Raw genomic sequence first — 9,187 nt, forward strand, 5'->3', positions numbered from 1 at the left:
GCGAAGATGTAGCTGGTGGGTCCCATCAGTTAGGGGGGCGAATCATTTTTTTTGCCCGAACGCACTTCCTTGCGTGCGAAGATGTAGTTGGTGGGTCCCAGCAATCAGGGGGAAATGTTTTTTTCGTGAAATATAGTGTCCCGTCTAGTGGGTCCCAGCTATCAGGTGGAGGAATCATTATTTTCCGCATAATAAGGAGGCACTTCCTTGCTGCGGCCGTGGACCCAGCTGTCAGCCTCTCCATGTACAGTCCACATCCTATGGAAGTCGTTCCTTGACCACGTTGACCACGCCGCGCCGAGACCACCATGGCGGTGGACGACGGCGAGGCCTAGGAAGGGGACGATGTGGAGCCGGGGAATATGTGGCAGTGGAAGCCCGCGCGGAGAGGAGTACGAGGGTTCACTGGTTCGGCTGCGGTGTGAGGCTGCCGTCGCTGCAGGGCCTGGCCAGCGGTGGGAATAGTAAGGGGCGGTGAGGCCTCCGCGGCAGCATAGCCGACCACGGGAGGTAGGAGCATGCGGCACAACGGGCGCTGCTTCGGGCGACGGGAGCAAGAAGACCAGAGGTTGAAGAAGCACTACAAGCATTGGATGGACATCGTACGGTCACTAGAGCTTGAATCATTCATATTGACTATGTTGACAAAGCCCTCTGTCCCCGTCAACTTAGTTGGCCCACAAGTCATCCCCCCACTATAGTGGGTCCCAGATAGCAGGGGGGTATTCATTTTTTTGTGCGTAATAAGGAGGCACTTCCTTGCGTGCGAAGATATAGCTGGTGGGTCCGACATGTCAGCGGGGGGGATGTTTTTTTCGCGAAATATAGAGGCCCTTCCGGTGGGTCCCAGCTGTCAGGTGGAGGAATCATTATTTTGCGCATAATAAGGAGGCATTTCCTTGTGTGCGGCCGTGGACCCAGCTGTCAGCCTCTCCACGTACAGTCCACGTCCGATGGATGTCGTTCGTTGACCATGTTGACCAGGCCGCGCCGAGAGCACCATGGTGGTGGACGGCGGCGAGGCCTAGGAAGGGAACGACACAGAGCTAGGGAAGACTCAGCAATGGTTGCCCACGCGGTGGGGAGTACGAGGGTTTACTGGTCCGGCTGCCGTCGCCGGAAATTAACAGGAGGTGTGGGTGAGTAGAGGAATGGCCTAGCCAGCAATGAAGTAGGGTAGGGTGGTGCGGCCTGTGCGGCAGCATAGCCGGCCACGGGAGGTGGGAGCAGGCAGTCCCACCAGAGCTGGTTTGGGCGGCTAGAGCAAGAAGATCACATATTGAAGAAGCATCACGACCGTTGGATTAACATCCAACGGTCACTGCTGCTAGAATCGTTTGTGGACTAAGTTGACAAAGCCAAAGTACACGCCAACCTAGTAGACCCACAAGTCAGCCTCCAAACCTGTCCCAAACAGCATACAACCCAAAATTTCTAGCCAGATTCAAATTAATTTAAAATCTAAATATACCTAAATTTAAATTCAATGAAATTTTACCCGCACAAAAACAAGGAAATTTAAAATATCAAAATCCGAAAGAAAACAGTATTTTGGAACTAATTGCCTATTTGCTGTATTTTTTCATTTTACAGCCCATTTATTATTACTTATAGCCCATTTCTTATTACTTATAGCCCATTTTCTGGGCAAAAGGCATCCCTCCTCATCTTGAAAGATTTCCGGCCCAGCAGGTCATAGAAAAGCAAGTAGTCCTACGTTGGTTATTCTGCAAAAAACAAAATAGCTAGCTAGCCATTTTCAGAAAGGAAAAAAACAAACTGGGCTGGTCATGTGCTAAACATATGAAATAAAAGCCTGGGCTAGACGGGCCACGGGTCCCGCACAACCCAGTTGATACCCTTCTCCGTCCCAAAAAAACAAAATTACTGTGCGCGCTGTTGGGTCCCTACTGTCATCCTCACCATGTACAGTCATGTCCTTATTCCTCTCGGTTGTTGACCATGTTGACAACACCAGAGGGCAGCGCCGTTGCGAGCAAACCAAGGCGGAGGACGATGGTGAGGCTTCGGACGGGAACAAACAAGAGCTAGGGAAGATCACAGCCAGCCGTGGGAGGCGGGAGCAAGCGGTCCCGCCGGCGCTGGTTTGGCTTTGGCGGCTCGAGGAAGAAGAGACTGAAGAAACACGAAAGACGTTGAATGTCAATCCAACGGTCACGGTTGGCACAATCGTTTGTTGACTAAGCGGACACCAAGTAGCATACTTTTTTATATATAGGAAGAAAACTGCGAGGAAAATGAGTTCGTCTGTCGTCCTCCTCATAGGGAACGTTTGCCACATAAGTGACTAGCACCCTTGGTTTTCAACCGAGAGGTCTTGGGTTCGAGTCCTAGGGACTCTCAATTTTGTCCTCCTTCCTTCCTCGCAAAAAAAGGGAAAGAAAATCAAAGACTTGGGAAGGCGTACAGAACAAGCTAGTGTACCAGTAAAGAGACGTTGCCAAGTTTTAGAAAAAAGAGAGACATGCTCCTGTAGCTGGTTCTATGCTACTCTGCAAGTAATGAAACTGACATATCCAACATTCGCTTCTCCTCTTCTCTACTTACTCTGCCTAGCATCAGAAGCTCTGACCGCAGCAACCATGTCCGTTGGCTGCTCGTCCACCTGCTCTTCAGCAAGCAACAACCAGACATGCGCCAAGTCGCCACCCGTACCATCGCTTGTGGGTCTCATCACACCCCTGCCGGCATGCGCACCGCATCCGATTGTTCATCATAACCCGCTGCTGCAAATCACGTAGAATAGGACGATGCAGAGCAGAAGGTTAAAGATGCAGTTCCTCTGATCATGGCCAAGCAACAACTGCTGAACGGCCTTGACAGCAATGAGGAAATGAAAGAGCTTGTGAAGATAATGGGAAAAATCGATGTGCTCTGTAGGATGATTGTCTCTTTATTTGCAGTGTATGTAGCACTCGTGATGTATTCAGTGGCTATGACATGAGCACTTTGCTGAAACTAGTAATGAATGAAACCTGTGTAGCAGGCTGGGCGTAGTGTTGTGAACATCTAATGATTTCTATTAACGAAAATTAGGGGGTATCCCCTTTTGCTCATAAATAAATAAATAGCAGAGGCCCTGTTGGGTCAGCTTTGTTCTCATTCGAAGACGCCGAGCAAATTGCAGTCCAACAGCAAACTATGTCATCAAATTCAAGTTTCACAGCCAAATATGAGTACAACTAAACAACAATATCATCATGTTTATTTGTCATACAATCACCAAACACAAATAAGCATACATAACAAGTGATGTTCTCACAGCAAAATACTAAACAACATGTTCATCAGGTTTCAGTTGTCATAGCAAACACAATTTCACATAGTAGATAAAAAACATCTTCTGACAGGAAAATACCACAAAAGCAATGTAATCATAATCCACAACAGCAACATCAACATCTTCACCATGTGTATCAGTCTGGATCATAATTCCCCACGGTGTCATCTTCTTCTTAATCCTCAATGTCCTAGAATGTTGGCTTCTTCTTGATCAACTCTTGTATGTCCACAGCACGACACGCAATCTTTTCGCCGGCGTCATTGACGTGATGGTTCTCAAAGATATTAGGACATCTGTGTTATCTTGTACATCAGGAGCAGTGTAAGCATCATCTTTTTGTGCAACTTCATTAAACGAATTCCTCTGCTCAAACCTTTGCAATACTCTCCAGTCATCGCTACGTGCAAATGTGTCTTCCAAGAAAAATATCTGTGTTGCTTGATTTGCCAAAATAAAAGGCTCGTTGGTCTGGTATGCCGCCTTGACATTGATGGATTTGAAATAATCATCAGCTCTGGGTTTTGTGATCCTGGAAAACAGGTTATACCAACAATGGCACAACAGAACCACACATAAATGATCCTCGAAACTAGAGATATACTACAACTGAACAATGTCTGTTATGTCAGCATACATTTCAGTTATCTCTTTGTCATACGTATCCGTGCTCATGATGGCACTGTTTTGTGTCTTCCTGCCTTCGTCTCGTGCAAGGGTGTTGTAGCGCACATCTCCAACAACGCAAGATTCATAATGTCTTACCCGAGTATCAAGACCCATTGCTAGTGAGTAAAGGGCATCATCAACTGCCTGCCCATCCTCCCGCATCTTCTTAACCTATGGTTAGGAAATAGACAAGCCGATCATCTTATGTACTCAATATATTAAAAAAACTGACAATGCAATTCAGAAGCTTACATGGTTCTTGAACCATTTCGCAAATCCTGCCATAACCAGTTTGTCAATGTTTCTTGGATTTTGCGGCAGTAACTCCTTTTTGTAGATGCTGCACAACATAATGATCGCATCAAACATCTAAATATATAAGAATGTGCTGCAAGTTTAGTAGATTATGATGTATAAGCTGCAATACTACACTTACTTGATATAAGGTAGTATCTCAGGACGGTTATTCAACACATACCAAACCATTTTGTCCAAATCTTTAAGTTTGTCCTCTTGTCGACTCTTCCCTGTAACTCGAACAGAATAATCGAAAACATTGAGCCCGGGATTGTCTTCACCTACCTCTTTGCTAAGCTGATCAGCTGTTTCAATGTATTTTGAGCAAAATGTCAACGCTTCTGTAGCAATGTAGGCCTCTGCAATGGAACCCTCGGGTCTAGCTCTCTTCCTAACTTAGCCCTTGAAAGTGCCTAGCCACCTTTCAATAGGGTACATCCAGCCATACTATACTGGACCTCTAAGTAGTGCCTCATCAGGTAGATGAACAGCCAAATGCACCATCACATCAAAGAAGGATGGAGGATATATCTTCTCAAGGTCGCATAAGATAGTTGGTATCTTGTCTCTAAGATGCTCCAAAGCATCTATCCTGATATTTCTACTGCAGAGTTCCCTCAAGAACTGTCCCAACTCTGCAACTGCTCTATATAAGTCAGGGTGGCCCAATCCTCTAAGGATAACAGGTAAAACCCTTTGAAGTAGGACGTGGCAGTCATGAGTTTTCAACCCTTGTACCTTGTTTCCATCTACACTGACTCTCCTTTCAGGGTTGGAATCAAATCCATGTGGGAATCTCACACGTGACAGGACCTTGCAGAATTATTTTCTTTTTACCTTGTCCAAGACGTACACAGCTGGTGCCATATCCCGTGGTTTACCTTCATCTTGCACCTGCAAATCCTTTCTGATACCCAGGTGTGTCAAATCAATCCTAGATTTTAAGGATCTTTCGTCTTGCCTTCAATATTAAGAAGTGTGCCGATAATGCTGTCACATATATTTTTCTCGATGTGCATCACATCAAGATTATGCCGCAGATCCAAATCTTTCTAATACTCCAAGTCCCACAAAGTGGACCTGCGGGTAAATAATAATCTCTCTTCTGCCCTGTCACACTTCCTTTTCCCGCTACCATTACCAGGATGGTTTCCTGGTGTAATATGCCTGACCTTATCTAATTCCACTTGCAACTCATCGGCGGTGAGCCTCTTTGGCGCATCACTGTTTTCATGCTTTGCATTGAACACATGTCTTCGGTATTTTCTAGGATGCGGCTTGTCCTTGGCAAGGAAACGACAGTGTCCAATGTAATAGATCTTGCTAAGTATTGCGTATGACAGTGGATTCCTGTCACAGCAAACACATGCATTGTAACCATGTGTCGTTCACCCTAACGTAGTGCTCAAAGACGGATAATCATGGATGCACCAAATATAACAGCACACAGAAAGAAATCAGCTGGTGGGCTGCTATATAGGTCTCGAGTGATAATACCCCTCCATAGCTGTTGAAGTTCCTCCACAAGAGGCTCCATGAACAAATCAAAATCCTTTCCAAGACTTTTTGGACCTGGGATGAGCAAGGCCATCATGTAGTTTGATTCTTTGGTGCAGACATTTGGAGGCATATTGTAAGGGATAACAAGCACTGGCCACATACGATATGTGGCGCTCTGGTGGCCAAATAGGTTAAATCCATCTGAAGCTAAGCCAAGTCTAATGTTTCTCGGGTCAGCAGCAAACTTTTTGTGTTTATCATTGAAGCTTTTCCACTCACTACCATGAGATGGATGGCCCATTACATTTTGATCTCTGTACTCCTGGTTCCTAGAATGCCACAATACATCCTCTCTTGTTTCAGCATCATGAAACAACCTGTGCAATCTTGGTGTAATTGGAAAATGTCTCAGAACATTATGAGGAATCCTCTTCACAGCATCGCCATCTTTCCATCTTGATGATTTGCATTTCGGGCATTCACTTAAGTTGGCATAATACTTCCGGAATAGAACTCAATTATTCTTACAAGCATGGATCATATCATATCCAATTCCAACTGCATGAAGGAAAATTTTCATTTTACTGTAGGTGTGTGGCAGCTCAGACGCATCTGGGAAAGATTTGCGGAAAGCAGCCAACATCGCATCGAATGAGTTGTTGGTCATCCACTCAGATGTCTTCACCTGAAGAAAGGTGACCATAGCTGAGAATACTGGCAGCTTATTTCCTGGGGTGACAACCACGTTGCATTGTTCCAACATGCGGGCCCATCGGTTTTCTTCTGCAGGTGAAAGTTCATGGAATGCACGAGCATTTCGTAGCATTGTTTCAATGTTGGTCAAACTCACTGGCTCCGCCACCACCACCTCCTCCTCCTCTTCCACCTGAGCATCAGGCAGATCAAGATGGTGATCTGCTGCTTCCACGTAGTCAATAACATTGACGTTCATAGCTTCACCATGATGAACCCACCTTGTATATGTAACCGACATCCCATACAAGTGTAGATGATTTTGCACAGTTGACTGGGGTCTTGTAACTGAATTCATACAACTACTACACGGGCAGAGCACATCTAATTTTGGACCACCGTACTCAGCTCTAATAAAGTTCATGAAGTTTTCAACCCCCTTGACATATGCAGCGGAGAATCTTCGAGCAGAAGTTATCCAAGTCCTATCCATCTGTTAGACATACAAATTAGTTCTTCTACTAGATATTACAGGAAAAACATATATGCTTTTTTATGAAGTCCAGAAAAAAATACCTAGCTCGATGTCTAAAGCTATGGCAAGATATTTGGATGAGCAGATTTAAGTAAGAAATATATGTAAAGCTAATTCAGCAAATAGATTTGAGTGCTAAATTATGGAAGGTTGTTTCAGCAGTCAATGAGGCCGAGCACACAGCCATCAAACTATCGAAGGCCATCGCAGCAACAAAGATCGAGTATAAAACGGTGTAGAGTTATTTCACCTAACAGATTGGCTACTAGACCATGGCAGTCTACGTCACAATAAATATATGGCAGGATATTTTAGCAACTAATCGGCCTTGGCATGCCATCTTAGCTAAGCAGATTGAGTGCAGAACAGGGCAAGGAAGCTTCTTAAGCAGATCATATTGACAGTAAACTACTTTGGCAAACAGTGAGATTAACAACGTCTATCAGCTAACATTCAGCGCTACACCGACATGAACGGGGCCTGAGTCTAGAATGCACGTACCGTGGGAGAAGCTGACCGCCGTGCGTCTCCACACGAACGTCGCCAGTGGTGGTGGCGCTGATCGCCGTGCGCCTCCACAAGAACGTAGCCAGAGGTGGCGGCGCGGCTAGAGGACGGTAGTCTACGAGAGCGTACCGTGGGAGCGAGAGGATCGCCGTGCATCCCCTCAATGAACCACGGCGCCGACGTATCGGCATGGCGGGGAGGGCGGCTTTGGGGAAGCGAATGGAGTGGAAGGGGATGGTGGGGGAGGGGGGTTTGGGGAATATAATTGGCTAGTTGGCCGAAGGGTAGTTAAATCGGATTTCGGGGGAATTTGTGTGTGTGTGTGGGAGGGGAGGATTTTCGTGCAGTGGGCGGGGGGAGTTTGGACCATGGTCGGTTTCTCCAAGTGCAGTCCCACGTGTCAGTGAAGAGGCAAGCCGAAGCGCGTTCCGTTTGCGTGAGCCGTGTGCAGGACCGAACATGTGTGGGGTGCAATGCGACCGCGACAGGAGTGCTGTGAGTGTACCGCCTTTTTTCCTTTTAAACTAGGTGCTTCGCCCCCTCAAAAAAAATTTGTTGCTTCGCGTGATCCATCGATACTACTTACTAGTAACCCGGTAATCCCGACTAAAACGGCGTGGCCGGGTCTTTTCCCGCGCGATATGCTGGGAGGTTGGCTTAGTTGGGTTTTTTAAGACGAGTAATGCTACACCTACGTAATCCCAGTTACGTAATTAATGTATGTGAAACGTGTGAGCTGTTGATTGTTGATTGGGGGGGAGGGAGGGGCCCACCACCATGAAAATCAGGGGAGGAGAGAGAGAGGCAATTTACATTACCCCTTTCGTAGGTTCCCATAGATGTAGAAAGATGTGAAATGCGTGAATGTGTAGTGGACGTACTATTGGAGTGCCTAAGATAAATTGTGTATGTATAGACCCTATGTGTTTATTTTACTTCGCATGTTAGATTTGTCTTGGTTCAATAAAAAGCAGAGTTGGTGATGATGGTGTGCCTGTCATCCTGCAATATAGGCCGTCCGATCTATATCTAACGGATAGGAAGGAAACTATGACAATTTACCCACACTCCTCTCCACATTTGCAGATAAGGCTTTCCCTCGTTCATCCTTTTCTCCCACAAGATCTTGATCTTCCATGCAACACACGGGCATCTTGCTAGTACTCCTACAATATGTATATTATTGTGAAAGTTCATATACACCGGCCAAGATTAATGCAAACATGGCAGATTTTCATTACATTTCGAACATTTATAGGACAGAAAAATGAAAGAAACCCGGCCCTAAACCTATTCTACGGCGGCGACCGACGTCCTCCATTAGCGATCTCTATGTACGGGGGCGGGGTTCAAGACCCATGAAGTGAAGGTGCGGTCTCCGACGAGGAAGAGTAGAACACGGGATACAGACCGGCCAGTTGGCACACCATGCCCTGCCGCCTCCCATGCCCTACTAATCCTAGGAGGAGTCCCCGACCTCGGCGGTGCCGGACGTTGGACGGCGGCAAGTAGGATGCATGGCTGACGGTGCTCCCATCGTCGACCGCCAGCGTGGCCACCGCTTGTGCGGTCGCGTCTGCATCTGGCTATGCTGCTTTTGTGTCGCGAGAGGCGACTTGAGCGAGGGCGGCGACCTCGAGCTTCATCCCCGAATACAAGCTCTCCCGTAGAGCGTTCACACTTGA

This window comes from Triticum dicoccoides, chromosome 1B (genome assembly GCF_002162155.2).
Source record: "Triticum dicoccoides isolate Atlit2015 ecotype Zavitan chromosome 1B, WEW_v2.0, whole genome shotgun sequence".
In the NCBI taxonomy this organism is placed as follows: domain Eukaryota; kingdom Viridiplantae; phylum Streptophyta; class Magnoliopsida; order Poales; family Poaceae; genus Triticum; species Triticum dicoccoides.